Consider the following 22,165-nt stretch of genomic DNA (forward strand, 5'->3'; position numbering starts at 1 on the left):
GAAAGTTGCTTTGATCTGTGAAGCGGGGAAAAACTCCTTATATAGAGATTTCAGACCCTATGTGGGTGGGAAATCTCTGGGTAGAAGAATGCTAGTCTTGGTTGGTTTCATAATGATATGAAATAACTTAAATATGAAAACTTCTGCTTTTTCTACAACTGGCATAATATTTCCTAAAATCATGATCCTCTGGATCTGGTTATTGTACAAGCCTTTTCATCTACAAATAGCTTTGCAAATTTTGTCTGACTGAATTGTCTTAGAAACACAGTAAAATTGAGAGCAAAATAACCTTTCTTTGTTTCCTCCTAGGTAATATGTTACACTTTTGTCCTCATTTTAGATGAATGACTCTAGTTCTCCATAAAATTTCTTTTAGCATCCTGGTAAGAATCCCCTCTGGAATAGTTTATCATGAGCTGTAACATGAATATGAGGATAAGTTTGTCTTCCTTTCAAAATTTAACCTCAAAGTTTTCAGCTGTCTTGGGAGACTTCCCTTGGCAGTCATCATAAAAGACCCGTTAGTAACTCTGTCAAAGTATAGCCAGGGTTTCATTACAACAGGCTTGGTCTAGGAGCCGGTGCTAATCTTCCAGCTTCCCTTTAAAACAGGATCTGAATGTGTGTTAGTGTTATGAAGTTAAACCTGTGTAACAGATTATGGATCCTGGTCTATTCTCTATCACCCGATCACCTCTTTCCAAGGAATGCAGAGGCTTTACTTGCCTCCAAGACTAGACAGCTTTTAAAAATACTGTTGCCACTCAATTTGCTTATTCATTTATCAGGGTGAATAGGCAGCAAAAGCAACTGTGGCTCCTTTCTCTACTTTGCATTGCCTGGAGGAATGCAGGAACTGTAAGATGTGTAATATAGTACCTGTAGCACATCAGGAGTGTGTTTGGTGCCAGTTCAAGTAGAAGTCATGGGGCTTGATACAGAAATTATCAGCTGAGACTGTTTGGTTTGTGTTTCACAGGAAGCTGGATGGGGCTATAATAACAGTCTCTTCTGGTTCTAAAAGTATCAAAGTTATAAATGTACAGTATAGGCCAACCATCTCCACTATTTTTGGGCAGCTATTCTGGGTGCTGGAAATCACAGCTGCATAAAAGTCTGATGGATAGAAAGAAACACATTGGAGATACTATGCATGAAGCATTAAGCATAAATCCTGGCTTATGTGTTTTTTTTTCCTTCCACAGGAGATGAGCTTGAAAAATATTAATTTGGCCAGTTTTTCCATGGTAACAAGAAGGTTGTTTTGTACTGGGAGATATTTCCCTCTCTGAGAGTCCTTAAAAATTGGCATGCTCTGTGATACATAGGTGCTCTGGAGCTGGATGTCATTACCAGAGGAAGCATTGTGGGCCAGTACCTGCCGCTGGAATACAAAGACAATATAATTCAGCAGTCATGTTTGCATGGATAGAATAACTCAGGGTTTTGTAGCTGTTGCATCTGCTACCAGTGTAAACAAATTTCCCACCACTGTTGGAGGATAGTAATAAAGCAATTGCAAACAGGGTTCTCAGCATTTTTAAGAAGAGGCAGGATATGGTCTTGTGTTGACACTGAATGAATGTGAATCCTCTGGCATGGGAAAAGGTAGTGAAGGCGTAAGCTGTGCATACATTGCCCAGGAGGAAGTCAGGATGTGTGAAGGTGTGTAGTTGGGCAAATGTGGTCCAATGGAAGGTATGTTTCTGCATCACTGGAAAGCCCAGATGTTCATGGGAAGATTGTGCACATGTGAACTGTGTGGGTGTTATTTGCAGAGCAACACAGTTGAGTGAGTAAATCTGCAACCTAACCTCATCACTGGCTGGGGCCAAGCTATGAGAAAATGGTTAAAGTCATGGAGAAACAGGATACACAGTCCGCCTTAGAGGTAAAGCTTTTCCGTCTGACTTCAACTGAAGTTTGAACCATATCCTAAGTTAATAATATCTACACCCATTTAAGGGTGGTGGCCTTTGATTCTGTAATGAGTCTGCAGTTTGTTCTATGATACCTTTTTACTTTCTGCCATGTGAGTTTCTCATGCTCTGGACAACTTTGGATGGGTATTTATAGAGCAAGAATGTGTGAATCCTTCACCCTTCAAACATGTGCTCAGCCTTAGGAACCATAATGATTCATATCTGTGTGTAGTCACCATTGATTATATGCAGAAAACTTGGATAAATCTTCTGACAGGCTTAAAACGTGATGTATATCTAGACTCCAAAATAGCCATATGGGTTGTGACTCATTTCTTCAGATGCTGTTCATAAAAATCAATTATATGGTCACTTTGGCTACCAGAAGGGATCTTTTCTGTTGACCATTTCCTAATAATGTGTTTTACAACTCAGAAAATCATAAAATACTTACAAATTACATAAAATTTCTGGCAAGAAATGTCTTCCATAGAGACAGATCTGTGGTAGTTTATTTAAAAGCAGGCTGGGATCCTAGTACTGATGTTCTAAAAGCACCTGGCAGAGGAAAGGGGAAATGCAAAGCATCTGGAGAAAAGAAGTGAGGCTGTGGAATGAAGCGAGGCTGTTATTGTCTGCCATGGTTGCTTACTCGACTCTCTTATTCCTTGCCCAGGTTGCGTAGCCCAATGCTTTCAAATCTGAGGGCTACAATTAGAAAGCCCAGGCCATTGCAGTGTGATTACCTGCCGCCTTGTGCTGTCCATGTATGATTTGAATGCTAGGTGCTAGAAAAGGGTCATGTGATTTTGCTCCCAGTGTGAAGATGCATTTGGCTGTGGCCGAAGAAGCGATGTAGACTACTGTAGGTTAAAGCATTAGATAAAGTGATCAAGAGATGCTGAGAATCTGGTTTGTGATGCAAAATGCAGCTGGGATGTACAAAGTCTTTCTGAAATGATGTAGATCTTTTTATAGCAATCTGATACTGCAGTGTGGTCATCCTGGGAAATATGTAGGGGTCTTTATGTAAAGTTGAGAGTTTCTAGTCATCTTCTGGGCCGCACCATTTGAGACTGACACTCTCTGCTTCTTGCTTATCAAATATGCAGACTTTTTGATTGGCTTTTCTGTCTTCTCTGTAAGTAGATTCTGGTTTTGTGTTGAGAAGCATCATGGATCAGCAGCAGTGTTTGGCTGCTGAGAGTGGCAGGGCGGTACGACACTTCTCTGAAACTACAGTTCAGGGTGGTTTTGGGTGGTGGACCGTGGGCTGTAATTAGTAAAAGATATTAATACAAAAGGAGAAAATCTGGAATGTATCCTTATCAGAAAGCACTACAGCTACTTCAGGTAGCAAACTTTGTCTCCTGCACATGAATAGTCTGATTATCTCAGAGATGCTCACAGTGTGTTTGCTCTGAATAAAATACAACATAGCAGTCAGCTGCCTGTGCCTGCATGTGTCAACCTGAGAGATCCACCAGCCATTCCTGATAGCCTTTTGATGTCCTGTGGCTGAAGTATGGCTTGACTGCGAGTCCCTCATGAGAGTCAGGTCTGATTTTCAGACCAATCTCTTTGCATACCCTGCCCTCATATTTTCACTGCCTGTTCTATGTGTAGGACATCCATTGACAGAAACCTACTCCAGAGCAAATGTTACCCTAACATAAACGTGTTGCTAGATTTCCTAATTTGATTTTTCTCAAGCATTATATATACTTTCTTTTTTGCTCTAGCTCAGCTCTTTGAAATATTGCTAGGCCACTCCCTGATATTATCTTACACAAATATTTACATGTATTTGTACCTTGTAAAGCGTGATTTAAGTTGCCTTTGCCGGACTAGTGAGATGGCGCCTCTATGATCCAGCCCTCTGGTCCTGGGGTCGTGAGGAGGACAGCCTGTCATACGTGTCCCATGGAGAATTCTTGCTGATTCAGCCAGAAGGCTGCCAGCATCTCTCAGAAATAACCCGTTTTGCCATAAAGATTCTGGCCATTCTCTGTCACCTTTTATGAGTAGCTTGGTTATTGTCTGCTGAATGAGCACAATGTTGCTCTTGCCTAGAGGAAGTTGCAGATGATGTGAAGCAGTGGCTTTGTTAATCATCTGTGTTACTCCAGTGTTGTGTTGATTGCAGGGGCCTACAGGAGAGATGGGTGTGACTGGGTGAGACAGGCTGGTCCTGGCCATTCACAATGGTGGAGGTGCCTGTGACAGTGCTGAACGTGTGGGGTGGACTGAGACCTTCCACTCAGCTTTGCCCCAAAGCCCCGTGCACAGCTCTGGAAACAGTGTCTTTCTAAGGGATAGTGGGTTTCTTTAAAAAAATATATATAAAAAAATAAAAATTCTTGGCATCCCTGCCCTGACTTAAACTTTCTGAAAGAACAGGATTCTGTTTTTACAACATCCTTTTTGACAAATATTGGAAGAAAGTATTTTAGAGCATTCCACTGTGTTATTTGGATGTTTTCACTCAAACAGAAGCCATGCATTTTAGGCAGAAGTTGCTGGGTGAGGCTGCAGTCTCCAGAGGGCTAGACTGAACATTTGCAAAGGTTCTTCTGGCCTAAAAATGTATGAATATAGAATCATAGAATAACCAGATTGGAAGAGACCCACCGGATCATTGAGTCCAACCCATTTCTGTATTCACTAGGACATATTTCTGTGCATAAATCACTGGACAGTATTTAAAGTGAGTCATCTGAAAGGAAAGATGCATCACTGCTGTGAGTAGTGGTGGCTCACTACTATTACTCCATCAGAAATAGTATGAAGATCATTTGGTTTGACTTTCTACAGTTTAACTTTCTTAGGCATCCTAGCTATCCAAATGTTGGCCCTGCTGCTCTAATAAAACAATCAACAAGCATCCAAATCATGACCATGATTCAGCTTGTGTCACTTTTTAAAAATCTCAAACCAAAGAAATAGTGGGAAGCAACGGGAAAAAAATTGATCAAACTCATGGTAAAAGGAGCTCAAAGTAACTAGTGATGGGTGATTCTGTTTTTATAGAGGCCAGCAAAGTTCACCAAAGCCCATTAAGGCTTCTGAGCCAGGTCAACAGTCCTTGGATCAGGCGCTTCGTCAGGATGGCTGCATGGTGAATTGTGTACCTAATGCACATTTAATGAAAATGTTATCCTCTGGAGTGAGGCCAGGTACGACTAGAGCAAAAGCAAAGACCCTCCATTCCCTAGCAATCATGGGAAAAGATATTATAGTTATTTCATAAGCCTCTATGTTTTAAATGTCTAAGAAAGCCAGACCACATCAACAGTAGAATGAACAGACTTCTATGTGGACACGTCATTTAATCACAATTTAATAAGGCTCCTGTATCAGGCTTTCGTAATGAAACTTTTGGGTAGGACCAAACAAAGGGGTCACTGTGGGAGAGAAGAATGCAGCCTTTGATTCATGGTTTCTTTTTAGGGTTCACGATGTTTCGTTTTCAGTAAGCTGCTGGAGAAATTAAATGCTTTCTGCACACCAACTGTTACCTCATAAATGGTCCTTAGGAAAAGTAGTTTGTGATCATGAGATGATTATCAGCCTTTTCTGCTAAGCTCCCATAAGAAGGTGAGTTCTTCTTCCCTTGAATAAACTCTCAGGTATCTGGGCCTTTAACAAGTGCTCTGGAGAGGTGTTCAAGGGTCTGGATGACAAAAGGATGTTGGTTTAATAAGATAGTAATCTGCTGAGGGTCAATAAGTTAGCCTGGGACAAGTATGCTCAACCTGGTGGTCTTGGTTGTGTTGAAAGGATATGAGGGTAATGTTTCATCAGGCAAGGATGAGCTACCCATGTTGTGCCAAATGATGCCAGAGGATACTCACTCCTACTGCTGTTAATGGTCTTCCTTTGTTTTGGGAGGTTGTTGTGTGAGCTGGTAGTTCAATGACAGGTGAAGAGGGCAGTGAATGATTTGGAGAAGGGCAATGGAGATGGCATGTGGAGGAGAAGGGTGTCTTTGCCATCAGTCTGAGCCTCTTGGTGTTGCTATTCCTCTTGCTCACCAGGTTTGTGATTATAGCGTGGTCCTCCTTCTTATTCTGCAGGGCTGAGGTGAGTGCCCAGGACCCATGGGGCAGGGACATCCATCACCCCATTACAGCTCTGATGAACAGTATTGCCCAAAGATACATCTGACTGTCCCTGGAGGGAATAAAATGAAACTTCTGAGGCTTTTCAGGGTATGAATTTAGTTGGTTCATGCAACCACCTCGAAAGCTTTGGCCCAAAAAGAAAAGCTTTTTATTTTTTTTTCTACCCATGACCTGTTGACTTTTCCCAGATTTGTTTCCTTGAAAAAGTCTTGCTTGCCTATTTTGGAGTGTTAATAACCAGCAGTTTTTAACGAGCACTTGAGATATGGTGTGTACTGAATGTAGCCCTGATACTGATGGTGGAGTCCTGTCGTCGGCATTTCGATGTGGAGAGATTAACTGCTTTTTTAATTAGCAGAACTCTCCTAGTGTGCCATGCATAGGAGCATGTTGTTCCCAAGGATTCCTGCAGCCCCTTCCTGGAGGAGCTCAGCTTTAAGTTTCTCCTTCATTTGTTTTGTTCTTGCTAGATGTTACACAGGCATTGGGCTGGATGGTTGCTTTCTGTGTATTGGGAAATATATCTAAACTCTCCAGTGATTCTTGCCATGAGCAAAAATTTATTGGAGGAAAAAAGATCTTAGAGTTGGTTTTGCGTATAAGCCTCTTAGAGGCTGAGCTTCACATTGTTGTCATCTCTGGTGTGGTGCTGAGAAGCTGAGAATAGTCCCTCCTCTGTTACACTGTGGACCACTTCTGTCACACGTGGCCAGGTTACCTGCCCTAAGAACTTGCTCAATGTGCACAATTTCCTTGATGTACTGCTATGACCCCCTCCTTAAAGTTCCTTGCTCATGTGATCTAGGCATAAAATTGATAGAGCTGGTGTGAGCTGGTCAAGGTTCATTCAATGTGTGCTCCCGTTCACCCTGAACTCCCTGTCCAGCTGGACTGGTCTGGTTTTGTGGCTGGGTTTGCTTGCAGGCACCATCCTTTTGTTGTGTGGTCTTGTCATGCTTCTGAGTTTGAGTCTTGCAGCTGCATAATGTTTGCCTTCAGTTTTTTTCTTTAACGTGTTGCTTCTGCATATCTCTGTGTGTCTCTCTCTGGAAAAATACATATATTTGTGAGTATACAGATATTATCTATACTTGCACACAACCTCCTTTGTAACATGATATTATAATACACAAAGTATTATAGTACGTAAATCCTATTAAATCCTTATCATGTCTCACAGTGACTGGATAGCTGGCAATTAAATTGCAGCACCACAGCAGGCCAAAAAATTGGTATGTGTTGTCTTTTTTTTTTCCCTGCTGCTTGGGGTATGCATGGTGCTCTTGCTTAGGTTGGAGTCTGTGTTACTTCAGCTCAGCCTTCCTCAACTCCAGATAGGAAACATTAAAAAGGAGGAGTCATCTGCACCCTATGTCTCTCACCTATGTGTCTTCCAAGTAATGGTCTTTGCATACGTGGCAGCTTTAAGCAGTGTACACTTAATTATATCACGGGACACTGGGCAGTCGGGTGTCCTGAATCCTAAAGCATCACAAAATACCTCCATAACTGTTATCTCATAAGTATCAATAAAAAGACAAATTAGGTTTGCTTTATCATGCTCTAAAGTTACAGAAATATTAAAATTATGCAACCAGCCACCTTGCTATTTCTTTTTCTGTCCACCAAACAATTTTTGATAGTGATGCAGGGTGGATTAAATTCCTGCCCAAACAGAACCCTGTGAAAAAGTATTTTTTTTCTAACCTTTCCCTTTAAGAAAAAAGAAACAAGATAAAACACAAATGAAATGGCCAGTATGTTTCCTGCATCCTGAGGCTCTCATGGCTTAAAACTCTTCTCAACAGTGTGTTTTATGTAATAAATGCAGAGCTGCTGCAAATAAAGTAGTTAGGCTTCCCTTGCCAGTTTTCCTACATTACATTATATGAGCTGCTCCCTCCCTGGTTTGAAATAAAAAAGGGCTATTAAGCAAAGGATGCTCTCAGCTTCTACCCACATTTTGTTAAAAGAAACAATGGTATGTGCTATCAAAAGATATGTAATGATGAAGGTCACTTAAGAATTGCTGGGTGGAAAAAATACAGAGGAGAAGCTATGGGTGGCAGGTAATGGGACGGGTATTTTGTACGTGTCTGCTACTGGTTAAACACATAGTGCTGTGCATCCTACCTATCACCCCTTCATTTTTTGTAGTCATCCTTTCTAGCAAAGCTTTGTATGTTATCTTTGGCTACTCAGAGGTAGGGCAGTATATCCCTTGCTGCATCTGATACTAATAAAATGTGGCTGAAACAAAATATAATAGTCCTCAAACTAATCCTCGCTTTCTTATTTTTACATCAGAAGCAGGGCATTTGTCCATTGGTGGCTCTGATACAATCACAGTGAATTAAGATGGCCCATTGTCAGGATGTCCATAAATACATGTTTCTGCTCTTCAACCTCTTTTTCCTGGCAAATTCTTTCACTTTCTCATGTGTCAGAACATCTTCCCAAAGCTGCTGCTGAAGCACACTGGCCAAATGCCACTATAAAGACTTTTGCAGAAGGTTAGGTTACATGGCCTCTCCTTAAATCAGAGCTGAATTGTTTGGAGCACATCAGCCTTCTGATGTGATGCCACTTCCAAAAATCAGGTCCTTTCTGGGTGCTGCTGATCCTACTACCAGGCCACCAAAACTCAGGCAACCAAATGCTGAGTCACCTACTAGACCTTTATGTACCACCTAAGTCCTGACATTAGGCTGACTTCCAGCGTGGTTGAACACTGCTCTTTCAGGTTCAGTCAGTGCTCAATAGCCCCCCAAAATGAGTCCTGGATGTCACAAGCTGCCTGCAGCAGAGTATATGACCTTTCTCTTGCTTGCTAGGGCTGGGCATGCTGATGGCTCCAATAAGTGTCCTACATGGTTGGAGTTCCGGGGAGTTCCTGTGTTACTGTGTGGCAAAATAAAAAGTTGAAAAAGGGTTATAACATGATAAGTCATAGTTGGTCTTTACCAGTAGCTAAAGCTCTCTAGAGGAGGAAAAGACAGCACAAAGACTGTGCCTTACCTGGCTGAGAGCAGCATGTCTCCTGAGGAAGCATCTCCCTTGTTCATCAGCACTGGCTGTTCAGGAAACTCTTCTTCTAGGAAGCTTTGTCCAGGGCTGCTGAGGTCAACACAAAAACCCCATATCTCTCCTCAGCTGGCCTTGGCTTGAGCTCTGGGAATTCCCCATTCGAGGAGGAGGAGGTGATCTGAGGACAGTGACATGCAGCTTGGAGGGAGCACTCCTTGTGTAGACTAGGGTGGCTGTGACCTTCTGTCTTCTGGCAGGGGGCAGTCCCATTCCTCATGTGCCTCCACTGACGTAGGTCTCGAGGGATACTCACAGTGCAGGAGCAACTGCCAGCGCTATGTCAACTCACTCTGAGTGTGATGCTCCTCCTGCCCTTGTTCTGGAAGCAGTGAATCCTTGCATCTCCACTGCTACCTTTTGCAAAGCAGACTATTGGCTAACCCAGACATGAAATGGCCTGCACTCACTGCTTAGTGGGAGGGAGAGGGAAAAAAATGCCAAAAAGCATGCCAGTACCAAGCACAGGAAAGGTTGTTTTTCATTATTGTTGAGATATCAAAGGTAGGGGAAACATAGAAGCCACTCTGGAGGAACTGGGTGGAAGGCCTTGCAGCGTAGGAAGCGTTGATCAAATAAAAGTGGAGGATGTTTATGGTGTGAAATCAGGAAGTGTTTTCAGGAAACTGAATTGGAAGATTCAGCTGACACAGCAGAAGAGAAAACAAGAATGCACAGAGGGAAAGGAGGGACGCTTTGCCCTGTTTAGCCATATTTATAGTAAATTGGACCATCCTCAAGTCTGATATTCATTCATGAGCTGCCACAGATTTCCCTGCTGACCTCGTCCCTGCAATTCACACTCAGGAAATGGTGCTGTTGTGTGTACAGGGGTATTCTGGGGGTGGAGGCTATTTCAAGAAGCATCAGCAGAGTCAAGCTCATGAGTACTGTCACAGATGGACATTGCAGTGATGAACTTGGCTCATTGAATTAACATGTTTGGGCTGTCTAACAGCAAAAAGCTGTGCAGGGAAATGGGTTCTTTAAGATGGGTCACTGAAACTCTCGATGCATTGCATGAGGCATCTCTCTCCAGTGGGAAATGGACATGGAGGGAAGTGCTTGGCTACCGATGGGTCAGCAGGTAAGGTTGCCTGCCCCAGGTATCTTTCCCTCTCCTGGGATGAGTAAAGTTGCTAACAAAACATCCCTTTAAGACAAAACTGGTCTGTTAATCTCCACTCAAGGTTATTTCTTGTGTGAGCTTGCCATTAAGTGTTATTGATTTCTTACCTGCAATAAAAATCATAATCTGAAAGATGATCAATGGAGAAAAATGGGAGCTGAATGTTGTTTAATTGAAAGGTTCATTTTTCTCCCTTTCTTTAAACAGAGAATAAAATGGGATTTTAGGACCTCAGAGGATAGTAAATGGTATCATTTAAACTGAAGTGAGACCACTGTCTTGCATAGAGCTGTTGGCCCCTAAAGTTCTCAGCTTTATTTCTCTTTTGAACTCATCCAAAACTTGTGTGTCACAGGTTAGTGAAAATAGGCTTGTTAAACAACAACAAATTCCTGGACCATGATCCCTAGGCAGAGCTGAAAGGCTAGCCAGACAGTACAAAGAATATCCTTATTCCTCTTTCAAGGCATTGTATGTCTCGTGGGGAGGAATTATTCCTCATTTGTGAGCTCTAATGACTGAATGTGAGCATTGCTGAAGGGGAAGGGATCACTTTTTTCTGCATTGCATTTCACCACAATGAGGAAAAGACGCTCAATAGGGTTTGACTATGAGCAAAGCTGATATTTCCATATATTTTATGTAAATTTTAATCAAGGCAAACTGTTTTTCAAATGCAGATAATATGGCAATGGCTCCAAAAATAGAAAATGAACAGGCAATCTATCAGGCATGTCTGTCAGCAAAACAGACGCCATCTCATAAACCAACCAAAACAGTCTTTTTCTTCAAATAAGAAAAACTGAAAGGAATCAAAAGCCTCAGCTTTAAAAATCTCTCTTTGTATGTTTAAAAAGAAGAAAAAGTAAAATTCCAGCTCTCAGTCAGTGTAATTTGGACTAGGTTAATGTAAAAATGAAAGCCATTCAATAAATCTTTTTAGTGGAGATCAAAAGCAATGAGAGCAGGAAACCAGAAAATCGATGATACGACATTTTCCGACACTCTATAACATTCATATTATTCAGAGAACTGCCAACCGCAATTGTTCAAATACTCTTTTAAGTGATGTTGTTACTTGAACTCGTAAGCCAGCCACTGATCTCCCCAGGGAAAAACATAGGGGAAGACAGTAGCTCAATTAAAAGTAATATGGTGTGTGGCTCTTAATCCTCAGTTGAGCTCTTGTGCCAGAAAGCTCTTAAGTAAGTACTTAAATGTAAGCCTGTGCTCAATTTTTATCTGTTTTATGTGTGTTTCTTGAGTGAAATACCCAAAAAACTCTTGAATCCCCTTTTGCAAAGGATCTACTCAGCTGCGGCTGGCTGTGCTCAGAGGTGGCACCTATTTTCTCCTGGATGCGTTGAGCTCTGCGAGCATTTTGGATGTTTTCTATCATCGATAAATACTGGTTTCTGACTGCAAAACCTTATTTGAATCCTGTCTCCCTCTAGTGTTGTGAAAACAACTGGAAGGAGGTAATGGGGTGTCAGAGATCTAATGTCCAAGGTGCTCTCCTATTTAAGTGAGCCAAAGATGGATGTCAGTGAGCTTTCCCCATAACTGCGTGCCTCCACTGATGACCAGAGGACAGGGCATGGAGGAAATTGGGATGGGAAGCTTTGTGCTGCAAGTAGAGCTGCCTCTGGCTGCTTTTTGCCAATTAATCAGGCACGTTTTGGCTGGGTTGACTTTTATCTTCTGCTCCGCTGCAGGAATAGTTTCTCCGTTGCGTGCCGACGTCTATGCTGACTGTGAATCTGGCATCCTCTTGTCTGTCCTGAAAATTAGTGACATCTGAAGAAAATGAGTGATGAAAACAAGATTATGGAAAGCTCACTTGCATGCATAGCAAAGCACGGGTACTGGAGCGTTGCCAGGTGGATCACAGAGATTGGTTTGTGCTCTGTCACTAGGCACGCTGCATGCCAGCCAGTGCCCACAGAGTCTGAGACCTGCCCTGTAGAGAGGTGGTAACATGACATTGCTTTCCACTGGCTGGGCTCCTGTAGTTGATCTCAGCAGATGGGAACAGCGTGTGGAGTGGAGCTGAAAGCGTGCTTATTTTACTTGCATTTTCTTTTCCCTCCTTTTTGATGGGGAGCAATGCTGCCTGCACCTTGGCTCTGGGCTTACAATGGACAATGTCCCATAGATCTGCTAGCCTCATTTCGTTTCCCATAGCATTTTACCACTCATTAATCCTTTCGAATTTTAGCCTCTTTGAAGCCCAGGTTTTGGATGTTTTTCAGTGCACGCTGAAATTGGATGTGAAAACATTTTGACCAGTGCGAAAGTTTAAAAGCCTTGTTCATACACCCTGGAAAGGTTTTCACTTGATATGCTGACAATGACTGACTTTATTAAGTTTATCTTTTTGGCAATATCTTCTTTTGCAATTGATAGCAACTCGTGTTTTCTGAGTGCCAGGTTCAATTTCTAACCTTGGTAAATGAAACAGGCAGTCGTGTTTCTCTGCCACACTGCGGCATACTCTCAGCAGCCTGTGATTTTGGTGGTAAATATACAGAGGAGTAAAATAAACATGTAACAGAACAAACACACACATATGATAGTAAGTCTGGTCTTTCACCTAATTTAGACCAGAAAATTGGCATCCTATTTTATTGTTCATACTGACTCCAAGAACACAAAACATATTTTTTCCTTTAAAATGAGAACTGCCAAAATATAAAGGATATCTACTCTTTTGAGCTAATTGGGATTGACTGTTTCACGGCTGCATTTGTGGGGTGAGTGTTCTTTTACTCGGTTGATAGCAGCAACAGTACCGAGGCTGGCTTAGGGCAATGGAAGTTGTGGGGGTCCTAGCAGCCTGCGGCTGCACTGCAGGAATCAGATCCATGCAGGATGAACTTTCTGACCTCCATATTTGGGTATCTGAAACAGGAACAGTCTCTCTTCCCAAAATCTCAGCACTAGGGTGCTGCAGCATAGAGAGGTGAGTTTGGAGCAGCCAAGCCAGACAGGGAACTATGGCAGGAAAAATGCTGAGCTTTCAGCAATTTGGTTCCATTTTCTGCACATTTTTTTTATTTCCCATTTTTATTTCCAGCTGCTGAGACTGTTTGTATTTCTGGAAGTGGTTCCGAAAGACCAGAACAAAAGCACAATTCCATCGAGAACCCAAGTACTTAATTAAAATTGTTGGAATTGGAATAACATTGCAATTAGAGTTGTATCTATTTGTCTTCCAGGATTTAGGATCTGTGTTTTCAAGTCTTTTGCTGTAAACACAGGCCTGGAAATTTATCTTGGGGCTTCAAAATAGCCAAACGTTGCAAAAGCTGCCAGAAGGACTGAGAGAGCTGGGAATGCTGGCCTTGCAAGAGGGTGGACGAGCAACCCACTCATTGCTAGTGGCTCTGTTTGGGATGTTGAAATAGGTGCAGGAAAAAAAAATACCATGTACTCTTAAGCGCTGATCTGAAGAACTACATTGTAAAAGCTATGTGTAAGGCATGATGTGTTCTATGCAGGAACCATGCAGTATATTTTTAGCAGCATTTCCTGGCACCTTGTGTATTAACTGCTTCCAGACTGAGAGAATCGCACAGGGATGGTCTGAGTCACCGGGATTCGTGTTCTGATTGCGCACAACATGCGTGTGATGAGGTGGCTGATCCAACTGTGAAGCAGAAGTCAAGAAGCAGGAGGAGTATTTTTGAGGCAGCTCCCAGGGGACCTCTCGAGGCAAAGATGCCTGAGTGCTGTGGTATGCTACTTGTGCAGATGTTTATACCATGGTGAGAGCAGAGAAAACTTGGAGACAAGCTGTTCCTGGGAGTAGCCTGCATGGACAGGCATGCAAGAGTGTCCCCAGGGATGCCACATGGGGCTAACATCTCTACCAGCCTTTTGTGGCTGGTGTGCTGCAGGGACATGTGGTAGATGGGGCCACCAGGTTGGAAGGATCCTTTTGTGCTCAGGGGGTCACAGCAGTGCATAATATTTTCTGCATGAATAATTAATCTCTTTGTCAGGATGTTCCTGGGTTGTCCCTCAGCCTAGATACATGCCAAAGATCTGAGCTGGCTCCCAAGAAAACAGATAAGAGAGATGCTAAACAAAAGTGAGGGTCTGCGGGCTTTGCTTATTCTCATGTTTCATTAAATCTTTCAGTAATGCTGTACAGGGCTGATGCTTTCACTTCTTCCCACAAGCTGCTGACCACAGCTGAATTTTTGTCCAGTGGAGCCACCCTCTGAGTGGCAGAGCTTGCATGAGGGTCTCAGACCATCATTACCTAATGCAATTGGTTATGTTTTATTTATTCAATATTATGCCAAGCTGAGCAAAGGCTGTGAGAAGAGATGTGAAGCCCTGGGTGTAGGAGGGGAACTTTCTAGGAATAATGTCTCCTTGGACAACCTTTAGGAATACAGTGAAGGAGCTGCATAAGCAGCAGAGAGAAGAATAGGGGAAACCTATTCCCCAAAGAAACGGGATGTTTTCCAAGAGCTGTGGGTGTTCGTCTTCCCAACAGAGACTGCTTTGGTGGGTACTACAGGGAGCTCTCCCTACCCCTGCCAGTCTGTTTTCTCTTCTGGGTCATTGAGGAAACCACTGAACCAGCCGAGAGAACACCGATTTTGGGTTGCTGCTTTGTTTTGTTTCTGGTGTTGGAGTCTGCCATGAAAATCTAGGGCAAATTAAGAAAAAAACAAAGCAAAGATTTTTCTTGGGAAGAAAAAAACCCAAACAATCCCAGAAACCCACATTGTGTTTCATCACTTGGTGGAGAGAAGGAGGGTGGTGGTCATCCCTCACCACCACCTGCATAAGACTCTAATTCCTGAATCTAGTAAATAAGTGATCCCACAAAAAGATTCACAAGCTGACAGAAGGCCATGAAAAAAGGTTATGCATTTTTTTTCCCCCTCTTTGCCTCACTGGATTCACTTTCCTTGATGTCATTCCCCACTCCCCCCCCCAGAAGCTGCTGAGTCACAAGAGAGTTGCCTGGATCCCAGCATCTTCACACCTGGCTCAGTCTCTAGAATTGATGATGTGCCAAGTGTCGGGGGTCTGACTTCAATTGGAGTGTCAAATGGGGAGAGGTGGCTTCTGAAAGATAATCAGCACTGGGGCAGGGCTCAGGTGCCAGTTTACAGGTGGTTAAAGCTTGTACAAGTAGTAGGTTAGGGAACGGCAAACATGGACTGTGGGTGAGAGGAGAGGTTAGGCTTACCTGGGATGCCCAGGCTGAAGGGATCAAGGTGAATTGGTGCTGTAGGGGAGAGCCGGGAAGCCTCACTTGTATGGCTGCCACGGCTTCTGTGGCTGCAGCACTCTATCTCCAAAAGGAAATAAAGGCTTTGGTATCTTGCATCGATCTTGGGAGCTGTACACGTGCTTCAGAAGCAGCAGCTTTCTTTCTTATTTCTATCCCTGCTTCTGATTTGCTCTGTCACCTCAGGCCAATCATTTAACCCCAGCCTCAACCTATTTTACAGGGATGTTGCAAGGCTTAATTAAGGCTTGTAAAAGGTTTTGAGTTCCTGAGAGGTGCCTGCTGGAGTAGAGTGATTAATCACATGTTGATGGGAGGGATATGGTGAGGGTAAATCCAAGCAGTCAACAATAGGACAGATGATATTTTTCCCTGGGGGAATAAGACAAGGGAGTTGTAGAAGCTTGTACACATAAGATTTATTCATTCTGGATATCAAGTTGTTGAAACTGTAGGGAGGCTCTGTGGCCAAAACTACAGAAATCTGACTGTATGGCTGAGATAAAGACATTTTGAATTTCAACAAAAGTCAATCAAAGATACACCAATTAGGGTGTTTCCCCCCAGACTGCAGAGTCACAAAGGCAAACAATTTGCAAAACTTCAAGATTTAACAATAAATATTTGGCACTTCCTCTGAAAACACACCAGAATCACCCTGTTAGTATTCATTGCTGTAGAGCATAAGGGGAGATTATTCAGAGGAGGAGGAAAAAAACCCACCTTTTGCTGAACTTTATGCAGTTGTTTGCATAGTTGCTCTTTGGTATGGAAAAGGAGAGGAGGGGGAAAATGCTTGGCCCTATGCAGTTGTTTTCAAGATGATCCAGTTCTTTGCAGAAGAAACGGAGAACTGTAGTGTTGCCTGGTGAACTCTGTGCAATGTTTTTTTTGTTTGGGTTTATTTCGGCTCAGTTCTTTTCTCCTATAATTTCATCTCCTTCAATAGACTCATCCTTAATTTACACCAGCGTAATGAAAAAGAGCTGGGGCTTAGAAAGCAAGCCCGGCAAAGGCTGAACAGTTTGATTGGCTTTTGAATTCAGCAGGCTTTGTCGCACAAGTTGATCGTTAAAATGGGACAGATCCTGCTCTGGGCTGGTTGTGTAGGGATTTGCCTTTGAATACCGAGGAAGGCTCTCCATGGCCCCAGTAACTGGAAAGAACGCAGTGAACCCTTGCGCATGCAAACAAGGGTGATTTCATATGCTTTTCAGAGACAGAGCATAAATCAATATTGTTTTGTAGATCGCTCGCGTTGCCACATTTTTTCCTCAGGGAACATCCAGTATCCATGTACTACGGGGAAGGACACTGCAGGGGAGAGGGGATGGCTGTGCCCTCTGTTTTCACCTCAATATGCAACACAGTGAAAACTGGATTTTATTCTTCCAGGGACCAAACTGAGCCAGCCAAAAGCAGAGATTATCATCACTAAGGAATCCTGCCTGGGGAGCTTCCACCAACCAGGAAAGCAGTTAGTTTGAGATTTTTTTAAAGCATTTTTTATGGCATGGCAGTTTTAGTTGAGCTAAATGAAGCTTATTGCAGTGGGGAATTCAGTGTGCACATGTTTAAAAATCTTTTAAGATTGGATATTTTAACTCCAGCAAATAATCAAGTCCCAGGAACAATTTAGATGAGTAATATATTAAAAACAGGCTTATACAGATCCAAGAAAAACGTTGGAGGATCCATAGGGGTCATTGTTACGCACTGCAGGCTTAAATATATTGACTTTTACAACTGCAAATGGATGGTTGCATAGTGCTTTCCACCAACGAACAGTTTCAGCTGTGATAACTCATACAAAGTGAAATTCAGTCTTATGCTCAGTGTAGGCATGAAGTCTAAGAACTGAGTGAACATAATCTTTATCTCTCTACAAACAGTATATTTCTTTAATCCTTGAGGTGTACCATTCCTGAGAGGACCCTGCATAAAGTATGCATTAGAGTAGGGCAGGAATTAGATTTTTTGTTTATGGAAAAAATCTGAAGTTAGAGAAAACACGTTCTGAAATTACAGGAAAGAAAACATTTTCCGAAGGGGAAGACAATTTCAAAAGCAAAAATAACTTTTTTTTTTTTTTTACTACTGAAAGTGTTTTTCCCTCTCTGAAATTGTATCAATGTACTGCAAGTGAAAGAGGAAGCTGAAATGTGCCAGTCACAGTAAAGTCAACCTGTCAACCCTTCCATTTCAGAAAAATCAGAATGCTTTTTGTAGAGGATATTTCTTTTTGATACAAAAATTATGTAGCTTATAGATTTTTATAAAGTATTGTTTCTTTTCCAGCAGGAAAAAAAAAAAACCCAAACCAACCAAACACTTTCTTCTGGAAATGGGCCAACTGCTCTCTTAAAATGTCTATGAATGTTTGAGATTTAAAAGTCAATAGATAGGAAATATCCAGGGGTATGAATGAGTAGGATGTGGCCATAAATACACAAGCTTATCCTGGCACTGTGATGAATTCTTCTAGACTATTAGAAGAGATGCAATAGCAATATCAACTGTCACAGAGCGATGCCTTGGAGTTACTGGGATTTCACCTAGCAGGATTAGTTGCCCATATCAGGGCATGCTGTTTGCATGCAGTGTATGCAAAAAAACCAATGCCATCTACACGGAAGTGTTGGGTTTCACTTGTTAGAGTTATACAAAGCTCTAGAACTTTGCTGAGGTCATTTGAATTAATTTTTAATTAAATTGATGTTCTCATGCAAGAAAAAACTGTTGATGAAACTGGGTTTCCAATGGCACCAAGACCTAAACACTCAGCAAATAAAACTGAGCATGGGAGCCGTAATCAGCATATGAAGCACAGCCAGATTCCCCAAAGATTGCTGAATTATTACATTTCTGTAATGCTTCCTCCTACGATGTGGTGTGACAGCAGGTATTTCCTCCCTGAAGATGAATTTGTCATTAAAACCAGGAGAGGTGACAATGTCAGCAGCAGGGCTCATAATCACCTTCAGTAGCAAGATACTGTTCAGAACTCCAAACATCTGAAGGAAAATATTTTGCTTTACTGAAAAATATTCGTTTCTGAACCATTGGAGGAGCTGTGCAGTTTACTAATTAGGGAATTGGGAACCAGGGATTCATGAGTTGTGGTCCTTGGCTGAGTGAAGCAACGTGTTCATTACAGTTGCCACTTATCTCCATCCTGACCTTTTTTCTGTTCTGTAAATTGAGGTTAACACTCTCTATTCACTGAAGGTGCAAGGAGGATTACTTAGGCAGCATCTGTAGAACTTTAGCCTTCTCTTTGAGCAAGAATTGGAGAAGAAACTGAAATGTCTCGTGTGAAAACTTTGTTTTCTATTGAAAACATGACTATGGGTGCTTTAGTTCCAAATCACTGAGATATTATTATTTCCATCTGAAAAGTACCAACATATGAAACAAACATTTCTGACACAAGGAGAACAGGAAGCAAAACTAACCTTTGCAAAGTGTTTAGCAGGTTTAGCTCTGAAGGTGAGAAGGGAGGTTTTTCTTACTGAAAAAACCATCCCAACTCTAGAATCCCAAATACTTGGCAACACCATAATCATGACCTTAATAGAGTTCTTGGTTTTCCTGTTGCAGTAAATGAGGGTTGCTCTGTGTAAGAAACAAAAAAAAAAAGGGAAGCAAACAAACCAAAACCCAAACCCTTGAAGCAGTCCAGGGAAACGGGTTCACTGTTGGGCATATCTCAAAACCTGTCCAGGAACTGTGTGTTCTCAAACCCCTTATATTTACCCACCGGTCACTTGTTGGGCTACATTAGCAAACAAAACAAACTGGCTGACAGTTTGTGCTGTACTATAGAGCAAAAAACCACCCCACCACTCCCAATGGCTTTTCCAATTCCAGGGATGGAGCAGGCAACTTAACCACTTATTTACTCAGCTCTGTTCACCCAGAAAGGACCCAGCCTGATGAATGGCCCTTGACCTCTCTGCTCGGCATGGCCACCAGCCAGACTGCCACTTGGGTGTCTTCTGTGCAGGGAGATACAAACCTCCTATCTGGCAAGAATCCAGCCTATTTTTGTTCCATACCATCATAAGGAATACTACACTTCCCTGAATGGATGACCTCAAAGTCATAGACGAGTTAAATCAAAGCATAAGTTATCTGGACTTGCAGCCATGAAACCATTCTCTGGGAGGAAAGGGTAAATAAACAAATCATTTATTAGCAAGTGAAATTGTTTTTTCTTTGAAATGCAAAAATGTCCTCCCTGGTGAACAATGTTTTTAGTTTCACCCTTCGTTCTCACCAGGCAGAATCCAAGCATGTCCTGAGCAAAACTGCTTTCAAGTCACCCGTCCAGCCGGTCCACTGTAGGGTGGAGTTTGTCTGGCCGATCACTTAGGGCAACGCTCAGATGAGGGGAATTTAGACACCGATGCTGGGGTAGCAGGGCCAAACTGTCTGCAGATGTGGGGAAGCACCAGCTGCAACATGCCAAAATCCTGTAGCTGGGGGACTTGGAGGAAGAAAGATGAGCTTGAGTACCACCAAGGTGGATGTGGAGGCTGTCCACAAAGACCTTATGGCAGAGCAAGGGAACAGGTCTGTGGCATTTAGTAGACATGAGACGTGTGGAGAACAGACATGCTTTTTCCTGGGAAGCCATGATCTGTTGGAAATGGGATGCTGTTCACTGTCATCAGCAGCCTCTGCTCCCTGCCCTGTTACAGGCAGCGTGGGACAGGGTCTGAAGAGGGGAAGGTGGCTGAGCTGTGCTGTGTTGCTGCTCCTACATGGACCACCTGTGAGGGGCATGTCTCCCAACACCCAGTCTCATTCAGTTATTGTCTCTGTTAGTGCCATTTTATCTTCCTTGTTTGGGTAAAGTGACAAGACCAGTAGCCTGAAGCCTCAGCTTCATGGCCAGCACATCCCTGCCTCCAGAAAGGAGATAGGGCTCCAAGGGTCACCTCCCTTCTGGGGACCTGGTGATACTGGTAGGCCAGTACAGACATTATCCCAATTTACTTTAGGTCTTCTTTCTGCCTTCCCTGAGCTGATCCTTCAGCTTCCAAAGCTGTCATCATTTTTCACCAAAAAATTGCTACTGCAGCACATCGAAGAGGTGTGCAGATTCCCCACCTGCCTATCAAGCCTCCATCCTTTAATTCAGCTCCTTCCATCCAGCTCCCCAGAGACAATCAGTGTGTAATTTGCCCATCCATCCTCAGGAAGCTCCTGTGTCATGTCTCTGCTCTGTGTCATGTCTCTGCTTTGTGTCACAGGCACAGAGGTTTGCATCCAGTAAGTCTGGGAATTCACTTTGGATGTTTCCTTTGATACCTTGTTGACTCAGTGAGTCTACAGATGCAGCTGATCCTGCAGCAGGTGGAGGGATCACATGAGCAATAGATGCCTTTACGTCTCTGCCACTTAATGTTGACAATTAGGAAATGCCATGGGGGAAATTGGGCTGAGTTCTTGCAGTTTCTGTTCTCAGTTTGCTGTCAGGTGGGATAGTACTGCCACACAAAAGGCATGTGGCAATGAATCAGTGACGAAAAGCAGCTATTTTGTGTGTTGAGGAGGAAAACAAAGTGGGGAGATAAAAATATGATGAGAAGCCTGGAGAGAAGTTATTACTGAGTCATGTCAGCATAGCAGATGAGAGCTCCTAATTCCTTTAGGAGGGTGTGGGTTGGGGGCTTCCCAGCTTCCCCCTCTTCAGAAAGGGCTTTTTAGAATGTTGATTCAGAATGGGATTAAACTGCTGCCACTGAGGACGTTGGCAAGTCACAAATCACTCATACCTCCATTGATGTTCTATGACACCATGGGCAGGTCATTTGCACTTACCACACTCTCAAGAAGGAGAGGTAAACAATTTTGTATTGCTGTAAATACATTATAATTGTTACAACAAAAATGTTTTGGTGTTTTTTCATATATGGAGTGCCAGCCAAATGAGCCCACTGACATAAGAGCTCAGGCACGAACACTTTCCTCCCACATGTTGGCTTGAAGAATTGCTTAAGGTACTTATAAAGCACTCAGGTCTTGGAATAAACTGTCCTGCAAGAGACACACCAACAGATGTGTGCATATCTCCTGCCACGGTTGCTGGAGCTCCAAAGTAGCTGTTTTCTGGGCTGTGTCAGCTGTGATTTATATAACTGGTTTTGGGATCATATTATTGGGCATTTCTTTAAAACTGTCTTTTCCCCAAAGGCTGGACTCTAGAATTGAGATTCCTGACATTCCTTGTGTTGTCCAACTGAGACCTCTGGTACAAACTGCATTTTTGTAAGGCTGTTTTGAAAACCGAGCTGTATTTGTTATTGAATCTTCTCTCTTCATCTTATTTAGGCTTTTTTTCTTTCTCTACTGTTGTTATTTATGAGCAAGAAACTGGTGCTTCTGTACGAGAAGGATTGTTTCATAAGTAAAATTGTGGGTTTCAGTGCTCTGCAGCTTCTGACCGAATACTTTGAGTCAATAAATGTGCTACCACAGTTTTATAACTTATCCATATGAGGATTAAAATAAGCTGAGGAAAACAACAAAATAAATCAGTTATTTTAGCTGCAACTACTTAAAACTGCACGACAAGAGAAAAAGTTCGTGTAGTTTTCTGATTTAAATAGTGCTAATTTATTTTTGGCCCTGTGGCCAATGT

The 22,165-nt window shown here is 42.6% G+C and overlaps 1 protein-coding gene across 1 annotated transcript in view; it reads left to right on the forward strand.

The window, feature by feature from the left end:
• Window positions 1–8,857, forward strand: part of BSND (barttin CLCNK type accessory subunit beta) — a 288,658-nt gene extending 279,801 nt beyond the window's left edge. Inside the window, exon 5 of the transcript XR_011337808.1 lies at window positions 8,843–8,857. The gene's annotated coding sequence lies outside the window, so the exon portion shown is untranslated. The remainder of the gene's footprint in view (window positions 1–8,842) is intronic.
• Window positions 8,858–22,165: the final 13,308 nt, after the last annotated feature.

Source organism: Phaenicophaeus curvirostris, chromosome 8 (genome assembly GCF_032191515.1).
Source record: "Phaenicophaeus curvirostris isolate KB17595 chromosome 8, BPBGC_Pcur_1.0, whole genome shotgun sequence".
In the NCBI taxonomy this organism is placed as follows: domain Eukaryota; kingdom Metazoa; phylum Chordata; class Aves; order Cuculiformes; family Cuculidae; genus Phaenicophaeus; species Phaenicophaeus curvirostris.